The following is an 18,322-nucleotide window of genomic DNA, read 5'->3' as shown; positions in this document are numbered from 1 at the left end:
TCTGGAGTGGAACTGATGCATTAGGAATATTTTTATATTCTGTGTTTGTATGTCCAAATTTTATAAGGAGTGCTGTGCATCTATTGTCTCTTTCCCTCGTCCACATTACCGATGCACACCGGGGCTTTTTTAAAAGGGAAGTTCAGAACCGCACAATGATATGCATGCAGCATGCACCTCTGCAGCACACACCTGTGCATTTTCCTTGTCTGTGCACACACACCTGTCGTTGCTTTGTTGCCGAGAGTCACATTCCATGCCATTTAGAACCACACATAGAAGCTCTTCTCATGATCAGTGAGAAGAGCTTTGGAACTAACTGCAGGGAAGGAGGGTTAACCTTCCCTTCCCCACAGACAATCAGTAGTTGGTCTCTGGGCAGGCAGATCACCCTCCCAGATGAGTGGCAGCTTACCTGTGGTGCTCCCACTCCTCGCACAGGCACTCTGGGGGTCAGGAGCCAGGAAGCGCTGCCATGCAGTGCCTCCCCCCACAGAGCACCAATAATGTACCCCCTCCTCCCCCGAGTGTGTCCGCCACGGCATGCAAGCAGCCATGGCAGACACACGATCACGTAGCCCAATTTTGGTGTGCACTTGCACCTAAAACCTGAGTTAAGTGGCGGGCTACTTTAGAGGGCTCTCCCTAGCCCAGTTTTCACTGCTTGTGAGAATAGCTTCATAGAATGGGAAAACACCCTCAGAAACTTGAATTAGACAGCACTATTGCAGAAGAGTATTGTACTCATTGGTGAGGACTCTGTAGGGAGCAGTAGAGGAGTCTGCAGAAAGTCTGTTCGGTAGCAGGAGGAGAAATGGGAACACTTGATGAAGTCTAGGTGGGTACTATAGGAGCCTGGAGTACTCACTTGACTTTTCTCATTATTACCAGTCACTTTTTTACATCATCTAACATAATACAACTTTTGCAATTAATTGGATTTCTGAACTGTACAAATGTTTTAGAACTGTACATGTGGAGGATGGGGATAATTGCATGTGTTGCATCTGCCCATTTTAAAAAAAAATGCCTGATGCATACATGTGCGCCGAACAAATACCATAACAAATTTTGATGTGATTGTACATGAAATCTGTATTAAGATTATTTTCATGAGGGCTGAGATACTGTGCAGCAACCTGTGAACATTTAGCACACTACAGGCACTGCTGCATCTCCCAAATGCAAGTTTGCACAAGTGCAGACTTGCGCAAATGCTGGAATTGCACAAGGGAGTCATGCGATTGCACAGCCATTCTTTCAAACGGCTGTGTGATGTTGCCATTTCAGCATAGCAGAAGTTGCACTTTCACAACCTGCACTAGGAAGATGCAGGAGTGATCTAAAAGGTCTGGGAGACCATAGTTTTTACCAATGGTTTTTACCAGTGCAGACATGCGCCTCCTTAATATAATGGTGGTGTGAAGGGAAGAAATGCAAGTGAACTAAAGGAACTAGAGTATGTGCTGCCAGAAGCAGCACATACGCCAATCCCAGAATTAATTTTAGCAGCTCTCCTAGTTAAACCAGAATTCAGGAGGAGTGGAATGCAGGAATGATAACATCTCCAGGACGAGAAGAGGGGAAATCCACCAGAATCCTGCTTAAAAGAAAAAAGGACAATTTAGAGTTCACCTTTAGGAAGAGACCTCCAGGCCAATGAGCTGGTTAAGCATCAAGTGATTTCGGAAGAGGTGACATGCAGCTGTTTTCTGAAGAGCTGGCAGCCGCTCCGGCACCAGGTGGAGATTAGGCAGGGTTTTATCAAGCTTGCCTGCCAGGCAGGAGTCACAATAATCTAATCTTGATGTAAGAAATGCATGGGTAACCAATTCAAGGTCAGGATGGTCAGGGACTAGAGATGTTTCTTAAAAGATAAGGGAGCATTTCCAGTCACTTTCATCCTTCTTGCCTTTGCCGAAATGGATGAAAATGTCAGATTTCTCTAGAGAATGAGAAAGCAAGTAGAGACAGTGAGCAATAGTAGTGCAGGGAGATAAGGAGAGTGCTGCAGGATCAGACCAAGGGGATGTCTAGTCCAATATCCTGTTTTCAGCAGTGGCCAGACAGGTGCTTCTGGGGGGAAACACAGAAGGGCATTGTCACGACCCGGTCTCAACCAGTCCCATGTGTTTTAAGCTTCACCGCTGCCACTAAGTAGACTTTTATATTTTCTCAGGCTGAGTTTACTGAAACAGCCTTCCAAACCTCTGTATCATTCAAAGTTAGGCAGTGTGGAGAGGCTTCTAAGCGTGCGGTGGGGGCAACAGACAGAAGTGACAGATTGTTAAATCCAAAAAGGGAAATTTTACTCTAAAACAGTTCAATTCAAAACAGTCGTTCCTTTGGAAAATGTAATACAAAGAAACAGCAGCCATGTGGACATAAAGGAACAAAAACACATCCAATCTCATACTGGATGTAGCGAATACTGTGCCTTAACCCAGAGTCCCAGGAGTTTTCTTATAATCACCTCTAATCAGCTTCTGCAGGGAGCCTGACTTTTCCTCTTGCTCTGCTTCATGTCTGGCTCTTCTTTTCCAGTACTGGAGGTTCAATTCCAGGCTGTTCCTTCAGATGCTTTGAAGGTGATGCAGTTCTCAAGAGAGATTTCAGCTTAATTCTCCCAGTGATTTCTCAGCTCTTAATTTCAGCAGCTCTTCTCAGCTCTTCTTTCCTGGCTCTCCAAGACTCCAATTCCAATTCCAATCTGAACTAACTCTCTGCTGTAGGCAAAGCCTCCTTTTATTCTCCTTTCCCCCCTCCACATTTTTATAAACAAACCAATCAGGACAACTCAAGTTCCCTCCATTATTTTAAAACATACCCATCAAATCAAACCTCTTTTTCCCTCCAAAGATTAACCAGTAGAACTCTTTTCCCTCTCAAAGCAAACTGTAGAACAGGAGCTGTGAACTTTTGACCCCTGCACAGCTTTTTAATAGAGAACATAGGGAGTAAGCAATTACATATGCAGTACAGAAATCTGTAACACAAAATGAGGAGGTTCAGGCCTCATTCCTCCACAGGCATGAAGGCAAGGATTTCTTCTGGTTTGCCTCCTAGTAGCTGGTATTCAGGGGGTTAAGTTGTGCCATTGAGTCAGTGTTGACTCCTGGCGCCCACAGAGCCCTGTGGTTGTCTTTAATAGAATACAGGAGGGGTTGACCATCACCATCTCCCACGCAGTATGAGATGATGCCTTTCAGCATCTTCCTATATCACTGCTGCCCGATATAGGTGTTTCCCATAGTCTGGGAAACATACCAGCAGGGATTCGAACATACCAGTGGGGATTTTGCTCCCTAGGCAAGTTACTTCCCCTCTTACACTCCTTTTAATCTGGAGGTTTCATTTACCTATCATCGTCAATTGCTATGATTTGAAGTAGGACCTGAAGAGGTATGCAAGGAGCATATGAAGCTGGCTAAGTCAGATCATTGGTCCATCTAACGCAGTAGCAAATTCCCAGATGTTGTTATGCTCCAACTCCCATCATCCTCAGCCACAAGGGCCTTGAACCCCTGCAATAGGGTCTTATTGGCAGAGGTTCTCAGGTGTCAGGTAGAAATCCCCATCAGAGCAACATTCCATCATCATTAATTGTGACTCTAGGGCCAGGGTCAGCAATCTATGACACACATTCCAGAAGCAGTATGCAGATTTGTTCTGAGTGGCCCAGCCACACCACACCCAATGCCCAAAGTGTTGGGCCAGCATGGCATGCCTGCTAAAGCCACACCCCCATAGCGGCAGCCTTGACTGCAGCCGGTTGCTGGTGTACCAAAGAGAGGGAGCGCCAGAACTGCGTATGGGTGTGGAAGTGGTGGGGTGGGCAGGAACAGGGTGGCTGGACTTGGGAAGAGGAACGGAACCCAAGCCAGAAGTGGGAGGGGCTAGAAGCGGTGCGGGGATTGCTCTGTTTTATTTAACTGATGGAGGCCAGAGATGAGAGGAAGGACAGAAGGAGGGGTCTGGATCCTGTGGAGAGAGGCCAGGCCTGCTGAAGAGATGTCTAGCAGGAGGGGGGACAGAATGGAACGACTCCCTCGGCTGCAGCTCTGAGGCCCTTAGCAGCCCATGAAACTGAAAAAGTGAAGACTTGGCACACCATTTCTGAAACGTTGTTGAGTCTAGGAGCCTTCTGCGGGGTGGGGGAATGGTCACCAGCTGCACGGCTGGTGAGCTCCCCACACCCCAAATTGCATTCCTCCACATCCCCAAACTCCAAATGTCACCACCTGCAAACGAGAGAGCACAACCGCAGTAGGGTGGATTTCATTTCCGCCTGAAAGCAAACCTAAACAACCCAGAGGCATCCAGCTGTCTGCCAGTCACAGTGGCTGATGATGCATGCTCCTGTCCTCTTCTGGGCCCAAAGAGAATTCTGGGACTGAGCATGTGCAGTCCACAGTGGCTGACTAGGAACCCGCCTCAATACTGGATTCCAGCCCTGGACAGAAAACCAAATGCAAATTAGGAAGACATCACAATCTCAAGAATCTGCTCTTTTCTGTCTGGTTTCAGTCGGGTTCTTTTCATTCCAGCCACAAGACTGAAATATACTTACTGGTTGCACTCCTAAGAATCCTAAGCAAGTATGTAATTTTACAGTAAATCGTGGTTTCTGTCTCTTCTTCCTGTTAAAATAATATTTACAAATGAGTGGGGGGGGAAATCCAGCAGGAACCACAAGACAGTTCAAACTCCATTTATCTTCTGTGGAACATAATGCCAGAGAACTGCAAGATAATCTGCTCCCCACCAGAAAAAGGAAAGAAATAAAAAGTAGACAGCTCCATGATATATGCATCTCTGTAGGGCTATGTTGGCAACACACCATGAATCTAGGCTCAAACTATACAATAAGCAGTATACCCGTGTGTTTAAACCAGGTCTGCCCCATCACCTGTAAACTAGTGGCTGGAGAACTGATTTGTAGAGCAAAAGGGGCATTGCTAAACCTTCCCACCTTCCACAACATACCTCCCTGAAACTTCTCACTTTTACTCCAGTGAGCTCTGATACTGGAGGTCAGCCTGGCTGAGAGAAAAGTGCCTGGAAGGAAGAAGCTATGAGCAGGGAAAGATGGGTGTGTCAACCAACATGATTTTATGGGCCCAGTGTCTACTGTATGTGGGTTAGGCTCTTCCACTACAAGAACTGCTTTTGCAGTAGGCTATGACGACGACGATGGATATTTATATACTGCTTTTCAAGAAATGTTCTCAAAGCAGTTTACACAGAGAAATACATTTAAAACAAAGATGCTTCCCTGTCCCCAAGGGGCTCACAATCTAAAACAGGACACAAAGTAGACACCAGCAACAGCCACTGGAGGGATGCTGTGCTGGGGCTGGATAAGGCCAGTTGCTTTCCCCCTGCTAAATATAAGAGAATAACTAATTTGAAAGGTGCCTCTTTGCTCATTTAGCAGGGAGAGGGGCTGCTTCTTTTGACACAAGTGGGTTTTAATTTCACCCCTCCCTGCCCCAGACGTGTTTCCCAAGCACGGAGCATGAAGAGCAGAGCATCATCTCCTGCCCGCCTGCCTGCCTACCAAGTCCCTTCCCAAAAGGGGCCTTCCTTGCTTTATACTGCAAGCCTTCCTCTTCTTCTTCCTCTGCTCCATCCCCCAGCCCTCACTTTGGGGGGAAAAAAGACAAAGTGCATTGAGGCCAGAAGAAAAGAATGCTGACCTGGAACATCTCCATGATAGACATTCCCAAGTAGGTCAGATAAATTTTATACCTCTTCTTCTTCTTCTTCTTCTTCTTCTTCTTCTTCTTCTTCTTCTTCTTCTTCTTCTTCCAGATTCCAGCCCGGATATTACTTTTAAGGTTGCAAAATTCTGTTCCAGGGCCTATTCCATCAGGAATCAGATGGTCAAATCTGCAATTTAATTCCCTTGGGAAAGTGTTGGTGTTTGAGTATTGATTTAATATACTTGTAAAATTGCACATTGATTAATGTAAGTTATTGTGTTAATTCTCCTATAATTTTGTATTTTTTTCCTTTTGATCTAAAGTTCTAATTTTAATAAGTTGTTTTTATTGTGTTTTAACTTGTGTGTTTTTAATATTATAATTTGTACGCCGCCTAGAGATTTACATATCAGACGGTATAAAAATATGATAGATAGATAGGAACATAGGAACATAGGGAGCTGCCAAATACTGAGTCAGACCATTGGTCTATCTAGCTCAGTATTGTCTTCACAGACTGGCAGTGGCTTCTCCAATGATAGATAGATAGATAGATAGATAGATAGATAGATAGATAGATAGATAGATAGATTCCAACATCAAATCCACAGTCCTCCTGCTTTGTGGGGAAGACTCAGGTTTTAACACTTAGATCTGCAGCTATGACATGCAGTTTGAATTTTTCATTAAAGGAAAGGAACACCCATGCGGGAGCTTGGAAAGCTAATGTTCCTACTACAGAGTGTTCATCCTGAGACAAAGGCAGCAAAAGATGTGATCTTTTTTCATTTTGTTATTGAACAAGGGCCTGTGGTGTACAAAGACAGGTAGCAACTTACATGAGAAGAGGAGAACAAAACCTAAGCATGAACTATAAAAGGACTAACACAGATGCACTCCTGGGGTCTACAGTAAGTGGTTTCCTAAATATATTGTGCATTGTGCAGTTTAATGTCTGTGTGAGCCTTGCTGAGCCCATCCAGCTCCTTCTGTGCTGGGGACCCCATGATGTTTTCCTCCTTGTCTGGTTGAACAGCCTCAGTAAGAACCGGGTATAAGGTATGCTCAATTCTGTTTATAAGTGCTGCTCCAGTCACAGTGGAGGGGTTTCCATCATCAACAGTTCTGATCACTCCCTGTTCTTGACCTGACTCCTCCACTTTTTTATCCTTGGTCTTCTTGGGTGGACAGGTAACCTTATGTACATTGCCTCTGGCGTGTCTCGCCTTTTGGTCATCTAGCCCCTACTTAGAAGTGCAAAGGAACATTTCTTCAGGAAAGTGGGGCTTTTTAAAAGGGAAATTTGGAGCTGTCCAGTTGTATACAATTTCGGTTCACACATAGGGGCTGGCATACGGCATATTTTTTGCAGGTGGCAAAATAACATTTGAGCAATTGTGCAAGAGTGCTGTTGCATTACACCCACGAATTGTGAAAACACAGTTGTCGAATTGCCAGACATCGGAAATAATTACTGGCAATCACACAATTGTTTTTGCACAATTCTTGTGTGTAATGTGACCGCGCTCTTGTTACATAAGGCACACATAATATGGTGCATTATGTCAGCCAGGGTGTGCTGCTACAACATACTCGGCATTCTGGTTATTAGAAATGAACTCTGCTAATAAAATAAAATAAAATACATACTTTATATGGCTGCCCCATAACAATTGTTTTCCGGGTGGCTCATAAAAGTTTGCAAAAGGCATTCTTAAGCATGATCAACTACAATTTAACTTCAGATATTCCCTCATAGTAATGAGCTTGCTTGCCATAAGAGCCTGAGGTTCTAGAAGAGCCTTGCTATTCACTTTACCTTTCTCATTATCAGTCACTTTTTATATCAACTAATATAACCCTAGACCTCCATTTCAGCAATCCTAGTAGAATCACAGCTAACATTTTTGAGGGTACTTTCTATATAAACAGGGTGTCTGTTTATACGTCTACCACCAAATTCATTAATTTATTTCGCAAAGTTTACATTAGGAATGTGCAAAACGTTTCGACTTTGAAACGTTTCGACTCAAAACAGGCCTTCAAGTGTCTCGAGCTCAAAACAAAATGCCCTTTAAATACAGGGCCTGTTTGGAGCTTGGAACAAAACAACCCCATTTTGATTAGAAATGTTTCGAGATTTTGAGTGCCATTTTGGAGGCTTGTTTGAGTGCCATTTTGGAGGCTTGTGGACAGTAAGTGGCACATGCCCTACCACCCAACCCATTTTGGTGTCCCTAGAACCCACCCATGGGGATCAAAGAGTTGTTTCAAGTCCCCCCATTGTTCCCAATGGCTGAAACACAAAACATTTCAGGGTTTGTTCCATTGAAACAATCGGTTCAACTGCTGTTTTGACAAAACGTTTTGGCCATCTGTATTTTGTTTCAAGCTCGAAACAAAATGCAAAATCCGTTCCATGCATATCCCTAGTTTGTGTACAGCTTTCAACCACCGTGATTCTCAAAGCAGTTGCGATAATTATATCCAATTTATAAGGGGGTTATATTGCCCTCACAATGGAAAATTCTGTAGATTATATCCAGACACTGAAGAACATTTTTCTGCTGGTCTGAGAGAATTCCTGAGGCATGAGAAATCATTTCTTTAAGCCACCTGCCTGCAGAAAACCAGGTGTTGCCAGTGGCATCTAATCAACCTTGACTGATGTCCAAAGTTGTGGTTCCTCTTTAGCTCTCTTCCGCTCATAGGTGGCGGCGGCAAAGAGAAGCACTGGAGGTGGGGGCAAACTGCCCTCTCCCCAGCCTACCAGGTGTTCCTGCTACCACCACTGCTGCCACTGCTCTGAGCAGGCAATCAACAGTAGGGGTGTGCAAAAATGTTTTATTGGCTGACATCCAGACTAAGGCTGCACTAGATCAATGCACAAAGATGCACACACACCAGAAGGTTGTGCACCTGAGCGGATTCTCAAAGTTGTGCAATCTCTTGCTGTCTTATTTATTTATTTATTTATTTATTTGACATATTTGTATACCACCCAAAATGCAAGTCTCTGGGAGGTTTGTTTGTTTGTCAATCATATTTTTATACCACCCAAAACTTACATCTCTGGGCAGTTTACAACAATACCCCTGCTAACTGGGCTAACCCCTGCTAACTGGGCAAAGAGCTTTGCCCTTTTACCGTGGTGATTCTCTTTATTTAGCAGGGGGAGAGCAACTGGCCCTATCCACCCCCAGCACAGTACTTCCAGTGATTGTTGCTGGTGTCTCTCTTATATTTCTTTTAGAGTGTGAGCCCTTTGGGGACAGGGAACCATCTTATTTGTTTATTTATCTGTGTAAACCGCCTTGAGCCATTTTTGGAAGGGCGGTATAGAAATTGAATAAATAAATAAATACAATAAAAACAGCAAATAAAGGAGTTAAAAACATTACTATTAGTGTTATTAATATTAACTATTATCTATCTATATATTTCTCCTAGGTGTGCCCAGGGAAAATGCGTCCCGACAGCCCAGCTGATTGGCTGGGCTGCAGAGGCGACTGATTGGCTGGCACACCCAGGAGGAGGAGAATTGGCCGGCTACGAGCCAGGGCCACTGGCGGGCCCAGCCTGGCGATGGGTGGTGGCTGCGAGCCCAGCCCGGCCGCAGCGAAGCGATGGCGGGCCCAGCCGAGGGCCGATGCAGTGAGGCGGCCGGCAGCCGGGAGGCGGGCCCCGATACCGGGGCAGAAGGTGGGGTAGAGGTGGCTGGCCCGCGGCCGGCCACAAAGACTGGCAAGCAGTGGCAGCGGGCACGACAGGCTGCGGAGGTGGCACTTGGAGCAGCGGCCCAGTAAATAGAACTTTTTAAAATGCAGGGGGAGGGCAAGAGGGAGTGGGGCAGGAGGAGGGCAGGAGAGAAGATCAGGGGGAGGGGAGGGAGGGCAGGAGAGACTGGGGCAGGAGGGTGAGAGGGAGGAGAGGGTGAGAGAGAGGGGTGGGAGGGGGAGGGGGGCAAGAGAGAGTGGGGTGGAAGGGAGGGGGAGGGAGGGCAAGAGAGAGTGGGGTGGGAGGGAGGGGAAGAGAGGCAAGAGTGTGGGGCAGAAGGGAGGGAGGGAGAGTGGGGCAGGAGGGAGAAGGGAACAGCCAGCCCCAAAGAGCGCACAGATGCTCTGTGCGGGTTGGCTAGTTAATATTAAATATTAACTATTAAAAACCACCAAACAATTAAAACTTAAGTCTCATGCACTTGTGCAACAAGGATAGTGGATAGCTTTGCATCATTCCCAGCATCATTTATGGTCTGAGGAAGAAATTTCACAGCAGGAGGCACATCACAGGTTGAGCAAGCGCAACACTCGTCTGGAATTCAAGCTCCCAACTTAGCAGAAGTAGCTAGCGCAACATCTTTGCACTAGTGCAGCATGCTTGTATTTGCACAGTGTTAGCCTGGATGTCAGCCATTTTATCTTATTTTCATTATTGTCATGTCTTGAATTTTTTGCTTCATTCTCGCTTTCATTCATTTGTATGCTTTAATTCATGTTCATTTTTAATTAACACAATTTCTTATGAAGGGGCCACCTTCATATCCATTTCAATTCATTCTAAAAATAGATGCACATCTCTAATCCACAACTCCCAGGGCATGGCAGTGAGGGGAAGGGCTTTGTGTGTGAGAGGGGTGCAAAGATATATAAAGTCCTCCCCATAATCCTGCTGGTGCTGATTGATTGATTGATTGATTGATTGCCATCAAGTCGGTGTCGACTCTTAGCAACCACCTAGATAGATTCTCTCCATAGCTGGTGCTCCATAGCTGGTGCTATATCTGGTGCTACTATATGCAAAATTGCACGAACCCCTCTGTGTATATTCCACAACTCTCCGAGAGTTGCCTTACCCAACCTCCCTTTTCAATCTGACACCACTTCCCTCACACAACCTGGGCCTGGTTAAAGTGCCTCTCTGTTTTCTCTCTTCAGGGTGACCTTGTTTGCAGGGTACACCCTGACTTCAATTTGTTTTGTTCAGCGGCTGTGATTTTGGCCCATTCTGTGGTTCTCCTGGGCATGCAACTGAGCCACTGTGTGCTGTATTATGAATGGCACGCTTTTATTCGGCGAAAGCCAATTGGAAAAGAAAATCTTTGAATGCATAGGACTTCTGTGTGAGAAGCTGGGACTTCCTCACCACAGGCTCATAACTAATCAATCAGAGCCACTTTATATGTTGCTCGGGGGTGCGGGGGGGCACCACAAGCAAAGGTGGGGCGGAATGAACCCTCTTCTGAGAGGAACACATTGACCCCGCAATGTTTACATACATTTTCTAGTTACACAACCTGAGGTAATGACAACTTAACACCTTCATTTTTAAAAAATGAGGGGGGAAACACAGTGAGTGTGCCATTAAATGCTGTTGTGCCAACAGGAAACCGATCAATCCTGAAGCAAGACAGGAGTGAAGAGAGCAAAGGTGAGAGGCCCAAATGCCCTTTGCATTTAGAAGTCATGTCAAGAAGAACCCTCGAGGGACCAGCCATCATTCATTTGTTAACGCTGGCCATGGAGACTAATATAAATGATCCAAATTAAATAAATGTAGTCAGGAAAGACGCCATAAATCCCAAAGAGCAATAACTCAGCTTGGTTATCGGGAACTCCAGCAAGGCATAGATGTGTTTCTGGGTGGGTTGGTTTTTTGGTGGTTTAAAAAAAAAAAATCAGTATATGTTTGAAAACCAATTAGGATTCAGTCAGTGTCCAAACCATTCTCACAGGTCTGGATTTATTGATTTATTTAAAGGAGATATAGCCCATCTTTCCACTATTTGGATCCTTCAGGCAGCTTACAAATATAATTTAATCATATAAAATACCAATAAAATAAAACAAATTAAAGAAGCATCCTGACCATGACAATAACACAGTTTAAAAACAAATAATTTTGTTAGATTAGAATAAATGAATGTTACTAGTAGACAGCAACTAAGAGCAGATTTATACAAATTACCATGCATTAAACGCTCGAGTAAATGGGGCAGATTTAGCATGGTGTCTGGAAGATTAGTGCCAAGTGAAAATGCTTAGGGAGGGAGTTCTGTAATTGTGATGCCACCTCAGAGGCCAAAGAAATCACCATCAGAAGATTGTTCCTAGTGTATCACTGCATGATGCACTGCTCTGAGCTGGCCTATTTCTCCCTATTTCTCCTGGTGTAAGTTGCTGTTCTACTTCTGGTTGGGGCAGGGGTGTAGCTAGGGGTGAGGGAGCCTGTGTTCACCCCTCTCCCTAGTGGCCTCTCGAGGTGAGGGAGATAAGGAAGAAAATGGGGACGGTTGGAGCTGGGAGCCCCTCAGGAGCTGGGGGGCCTGGGTTCTTTGAACACATATGCTCAATTACAGCTACACCCCTGGGTTGGGGGATTTAACGGCCTATCTGACCCACAGGTGGTTCACCATCTCAGAAAGCAAAATCAAATGGGAGTTAAGAACATAAGAACAGCCCTGCTGGATCAGGCACAAGGCCCATTTAATCTAGCATCCTGTTTCACACAGTGGCCCACCAGATGCCTCTGGAAAGCCAACAAGCAAGAGGTATGTGCATGCCCCCTCTTCTGCTGTTGCTCCCCTGCAACTGGTATTGAGAGGCATCGTGCCTCTGGGGCTGGAGATGGCCCGCAGCCACCGGACTAGTAGCCATTGATAGAACTGTCCTCCATGAATCTGTCTAAGCCCCTTTTAAAGCCATCCAAGCTGGTGGCCATCACCACATCCCATGGCAAGGAATTCCATAGATTAATTATGCACTGTGTGAAAAAGTGCTTCCTCTTGTTGGTCCTAAATTTCCCAACCTTCAGTTTCATGGGGTGACCCATGGTTCTAGTGTTGTGAGAGAGGAAGAAAAATTTCTCCACTCTCTCCACTCCATACATAGTTTTATACACCTCGATCATGTCTCCCCTTAGTCATCTCTTTTCCAAAGTAAAGAGCCCCAGGTGTTGTAGCCTTGCCTCATAAGGAACGTGCTCCAGGCCCCTGATCATTTTGGTTGCCCTCTCCTGCACCTTTTCCAGTTCTACAATGTCCTTCTTAAGATACAGTGACCAGAACTCCATACAGTACTCCAGATGTGGCCACACCATAGATTTGTATAGGGGCATTATAATATTAGCATTTTTATTTTCAATCCCCTTCCTAATGATTCCTAGCATGGAATTAGCTTTTTTTACAGCTGCCGTGCACTGATACGACACTTTCAATGAGCTGTCCACCATGACCCCAAGATCTCTCTCCTGGTCAGTCACTGACAGCTCAGATCCCATCAGCGTATATGTGAAGTTGGTGTTTTTTGCCCCAATGCTTTTTTTTTTTTTTTTTTGCTTACACTGAACCGCATTTGCCATTTTGTCAATGTTTTGCTTACACTGAACCGCATTTGCCATTTTGTCACCCACTCACCCAGTTTGGAGAGATCTTTTTGGAGCTGCTCACAACCCTTTGTGGATTTCACTACCCTAAATAGCTTAGTGTCATCTGCAAAACTGGCCACTTCGCTGGTTACCCCAGCTTCTAGATCATTTATGAACAAGTTAAACAGCACTGGTCCCAGTATTGATCCCTGGGGGACCCCACTTCCTATCTACCTCCATTGTGAACTGTCCATTTATTCCTACTCTTTCCTATCCTTCAACCAGTTTCCTATCCTTCAACCAGTTACCAATCCACACATGAACCTGTACCCTTATTCCATGACTGCTAAGTTTACTCAAGAGCCTTTGGTCTGGAACTTTATCAAAAACATTTTGGAAGTCCAAGTATACTATGTCAACCGGATTGCTTTTATCCACATGCCTGTTGACACTCTCAAAGAACTCCAAAAGGTTAGGGAGGCAAAACTTTCCCTTACAGAAGCCATGCTGGTTCTCCTTCAACAAGACCTTTTCTTCTAAATGCTTAAAAATTTTGTCCTTAAGTATGCTTTCCATCAATATACCCAGCACCGAAGTTAAGCTGACTCGTCTGTAATTTTCCAGATCCCCCCGGATCCTGTCTTGAAAATCGGAGTCACATTGGCTACTTTCCAGTCCTCTGGTACAGAGCCTGATTGTAGGGACAAGTTATATATTTTTGCTAGGAGATTGGCAATTTCACATTTGAGTTCCTTCAGAACTTTTGGGTGGATGCCATCTGGCCCTGGTGATTTGTTAATTTTTAGTTTTTCAAGACAGTTTAGAACATCTTCCCTTCTTGCCTCAAATTAACCCAGTTCTTCAGCCGCTAAACCTGAAAAGTTCAGTTCTAGAGAGGGTATATGGTCAGTATCCTCCACCATGAAGACAGATGCAAAGAACTCATTCAGCTTCTCTGCAATCTCCTTATCCTCCTTAATAATCCCTTTCACGCCCTCGTCATCTAAGGGGCCAACCACCTCCCTGGCAGGTTTTCTACTTCTGATATATTTAAAGATGTTTTTGTTATTCCCCTTGACACTTCTAGCTATATGTTCCTCAAATTCTCTCTTTGCATCCCTTATTGTGTCATTTCATTTCTTTTGCCAGAGTTTATGTTCCTTCCTGTTCTCTTCATTTGGGCAGGACTTCCATTTTCTGAAGAAAGTCTTCTTCCCTTTTATAGCTTCCCTGACTCTACATGTTTTTGCCATGCTGGCATCCTTCTGGACTTGGTGGTACCTTTCCTCCTTCTTGGTATACATTCCAACTGTGCTTCTAGTACTGTAGTTTTAAACAAGTCCCATGCTTTCTTGAGTGATTTGACCCTCCTGACTTTCCCTTTCAACTTATTTTGTACCAGACCCCTCATTTTTGTAGAAGTTTCCTCTTCTGAAGTCCATTGCAGGGGCGTAGCTATAATTGAGGAAAAGGGTTCAAAGAACACGGGCCTCCAGCTCCTGAAGGCCCTCCAGCTCCACCCCTCCCTATTCTCTGCATTATCTCCCTCACTCTGGGGGGCCGCCAGAGAGAGTGCTGAACACGGGCCCCCTCTCCCCTAGCTACGCCCCTGGTCCATTGCATCTGTGTTGAACTTCCTTGACAATTCTCCACTCGCATATAAGCTGAATTGGATCACACTATGCTCACTGCTACCCAATGATTCTGTAACTCTGACATCTTGCACCAGGTCCTGGGCACCACTCAGAATTAAGTCCAAGGTCGCCATCCCTCTAGTTGGTTCAGCGACTAACTGTTCTAAGGCACAGTCATTTAGCGTGTCTAGAAATTTGGCCTCTCTGTCATTACCTGAATGTGAATTTACCCAGTCTATGTGTGGATAGTTGAAGTCAAATGGGAGTTACTGAAATCAAATGGGAGTTAAATGGGGTACCATGGAAGCTGAGGATGCCGGAGCCTGTCTCTCATGGCTGTGATGCCATTTGTAAGAGGGGTGGTTGTTCCTTCTGGTCATGGGAGGGAGTCCTTTGAAATTGTGTGGTGAGTGGCCTGTCAAACTGTTCATAACAAAGGTGAGAGCAGGGGGTGGGGTGATTATTATAGTACAGTTGGGAGGTTAGACCTTTACTGACCCTCAAACTCAGTCAGATCACAGCTTCCTGTAGAGGATGGTTGGTGGGGTGGGGGAGAGGGGGCTTTTCCTTTCATGCTGAAATTAAATCTAGCAAAATGGAGGCTCTCTGGTCAGGAAAACGGCTGAGCCATTCAGCTGCATAGCCACCAGAGGACAAGGTGAGGGGATAAATGTCCCTGTGTCATAGGGGTGTGGGGCCCCCTAGGGAACCTGTTGCCCCACCAGTGCACCCACTGCTGCCCCCTTGCATGCGAGGGAGATGAAAGAAGCAGCCAGCTGGGACAGTGAAGAAAGTGCTTGTCTGCTAGACAGGTCACATGCCTGTGCCTGGTACCAGCAATGCCCCCTGCTCTGGCCTGCTGATGCAGGTGGAAGGGGCATGGGCTGGTGCAGGGTAGTGATTGTCCATGTACCCTATCAGCCTGTTTTTGATGGGGTCACATTCCCCTTGAAGGAGCAGGTACACAGCTTGGAAGTTCTCCTGGACCTGCCCTGGCACTGTACCTGGATACCCAGGTACTGGCTATGGCCCAGGGGCTTTTGCACAGTTCTGGCTGGTGTACTAAGTGTGTCCATTTCTGCCTCAGAAGTGGGTTCTAGGTAAAAAAGAAAAGGGTGTCCACCGTCCCTCGCAATCTCGGTGGTAAAGGCTACTCTGATCCAGATCCTCTGATTCTAAGCATATTTAGGCACAAGTAAGTATCAATGATGCACTTAGGATTATAGCCTAATGAAATGGTAACGCTGTCTGAAGACAGGCAGTGAAGCTCAGCTCTATTAGCCTGGGTCTTCTCCACCTAATTTTGCTTTCAAAAGACACCCGCCCACCCCTCTACATCAGAAACCCAAAGCTGTGGCTACAATAAATTGCTCTGCTAATCAGCAGGAGCTGAAGTTAAAGGCCTGAGTAGCTCTATGCATATCAATAGTGGCATTCCATCTGCAGGGTGCCATCTGTGGCTCAGGATCATCCGGAGAGCTGATGTTTAATTAATCCCGCTGTAATTTGCTCAAATCTTAATAGATCATGGGTCCGCTCTCCTTTAATCGCCGCACACAGTTTGCCAGATTTGATCATCGCCGCATGACACTCGGCAGGCGGAAGAGCGAGCCAAGACAGAAAGTGAACTACCTCTCAACCCTCAATAAAAGTTCAGGTCACTGCAAAGGTCACTGGGATTGCACAGCATCATGGGAAATCCTGGATTGCTGTGGTCTGTCCTGTACCTGACCTGTAAATAAATAAGGGATTGGATAATTCCTGAGTTGCTGGGGCTTTAAAATTCTGAGAACAGCCTAGAGTTTGCTCATTTTAAAAACACAAGCTTGTATAGATTGGATACTCCTTGACATGGGCTTATCTGCAGTCACCTCTCAGATGCTGGGAAACACTGGCTGACATGCAGAGCAAAGATGCACTGGTGCTGTAAGAGAACAGCCAGACAGAATTTCCCAGTGATCTGCACCAGTGCAGTGAGGAAGCAGCCATTTTTGACGCCCTCCCCTTCTCCAGGGCACAGCTCATTGTGCCCCCCCAAAATATGTCCCTGGGGGTTACGCATCCATCAGGGACAGAGGGCTGTGCCCTGGCGAAGGGGAGGGCATCAAAAATCGCAGCTTTCCTGCTGCACTGGGGGTTAGGAAGTTCTGTTAGGCTGGTCTTTCACTGCACTGGTGCCTCCTTGCTCTGCATGTCAGTCACTTACTCCAGGAGTTTCCAAATTTGGGTCCCCAGATGTTGTTGGACTAAAAATCCCATATGGCAGTTGTAGTCCAACATCATCTGGGGACCTAGGTTTAAGAACCCCTTATTTACAATTATCATTATTTTTTAAAGATAGCAATGTTCTCCTGGGATATATTCCCAGGAAATGGAACTTAGCACGTTATCAACAACTATGGATTCTTCATGCTTGGGGAGTGGCAAAAAAGATTATAATTCAACACTGGAAAAGCAGATTTACTCCGGAACTTCAGCTTTGGACTACTGAAATGTGTTCATTATCTGCATTTGAATTGGGTGTTTTTTCGCCGTTTAGGCAAAGAAGAAGAGTTTCAAGCTATATGGTCAAAATTTAATGAATTGTATGTGCTTTAGAAGGTGATTATATATGTGTGCATTGTTTGTCGTTCTTTTCTCTTTTTTTCTTTTTTCTTTCCTTTTTTCTTTTTTTCCTTTTTTTCTTCTCTTTTTCTTTTAAAACTTTATATGAAAGTGTTTCATTCTTAGGAGTATCTTAAACTGTAGTATTTGTTGTTTAAAATAAAATTTAAAAAGACAAAAGGAAAAAAAGAACCCTTGAACTATTCTTATTGAATCACATATCAGAGCCATGAGCAAAGTAGATGATCAGATCTCCCGTGTTCGTTTTTTGTAATTGATAGTTGTACAGAGGGTGGGTAAATCGAACTGTGGAAGAGGTCCTGGGGGAGAGAATGCAGAACTCCTTCCCTTGTGCTCCCCACCCCCTATTTAACTCCCCTCCAAACTAGGGTGGCAACCAAGATGGTGAGGGGTCTGGAAAGCAAGACCTATGAAGAACGGTTGCAGCTACTGAGTATGTTTAGCCTGAAAAAGTGGAGACTAAGGGGAGATATGATAGCCATCTTGAAATATCTGAAGTGCTGTTACACAGAAGGAGGAGCAGACTTGCTCCTAGAAACATTGAAAGCTGCCTTGTACAGAGACAGGCCCAGGGGCGGCTCGTGAACTCTCCTCCGGGGGGGGGGCAGAGGGGGGCTTCTTTAAGGTAAATGGAGCCTGTGCTCCATGCCGCCCAGCAGCCCCCGCGGTGGGGAATCGCCTTCGCCACACACCTGGCTCCCACAGAGGCGAGCCCCCACCAGCAGCCAGGTGAGTGGTGGAGGTGATTCCCCACCACAGGGGCTGCTGGGCAGCACGGAGCACCGGCTCCATTTACCTTAAAGAAGCCACCTGCCGCCGCCCCACCCCCACCCCGGAGGAGAGTTCACGAGCTGCCCCTGGTCAGGCCCTTGGTGCATCTAGTTCAGTATGGGAGGAGAGCTGGTCTTGTGGTAGAGTAAAGTAAAGTCTGCCATTGAGTGAGTGTTGACTCCTGGAGACCACAGAGCCCTGTGGTTGTCTTTGGTAGAATACAGG

At 45.7% G+C, this 18,322-nt stretch overlaps 1 long non-coding RNA gene across 1 annotated transcript; it reads left to right on the top strand.

Annotated features, from left to right (window-relative positions):
- Nucleotides 1-4,449: 4,449 nt before the first annotated feature.
- LOC128323639 (uncharacterized) lies at nt 4,450-11,197 on the top strand. Its single transcript, XR_008306401.1, has 3 exons — nt 4,450-4,598; nt 6,511-6,616; nt 11,088-11,197. It is a non-coding gene; the product is annotated as an uncharacterized LOC128323639 (long non-coding RNA).
- The last annotated feature ends 7,125 nt before the right edge of the window (nt 11,198-18,322 follow it).

This window comes from Hemicordylus capensis, chromosome 1 (genome assembly GCF_027244095.1).
Source record: "Hemicordylus capensis ecotype Gifberg chromosome 1, rHemCap1.1.pri, whole genome shotgun sequence".
NCBI lineage: Eukaryota > Metazoa > Chordata > Lepidosauria > Squamata > Cordylidae > Hemicordylus > Hemicordylus capensis.
The sequence above is the reverse complement of the archived record's forward strand: the minus strand, read 5'-3'. Positions and strand labels throughout refer to the sequence as shown.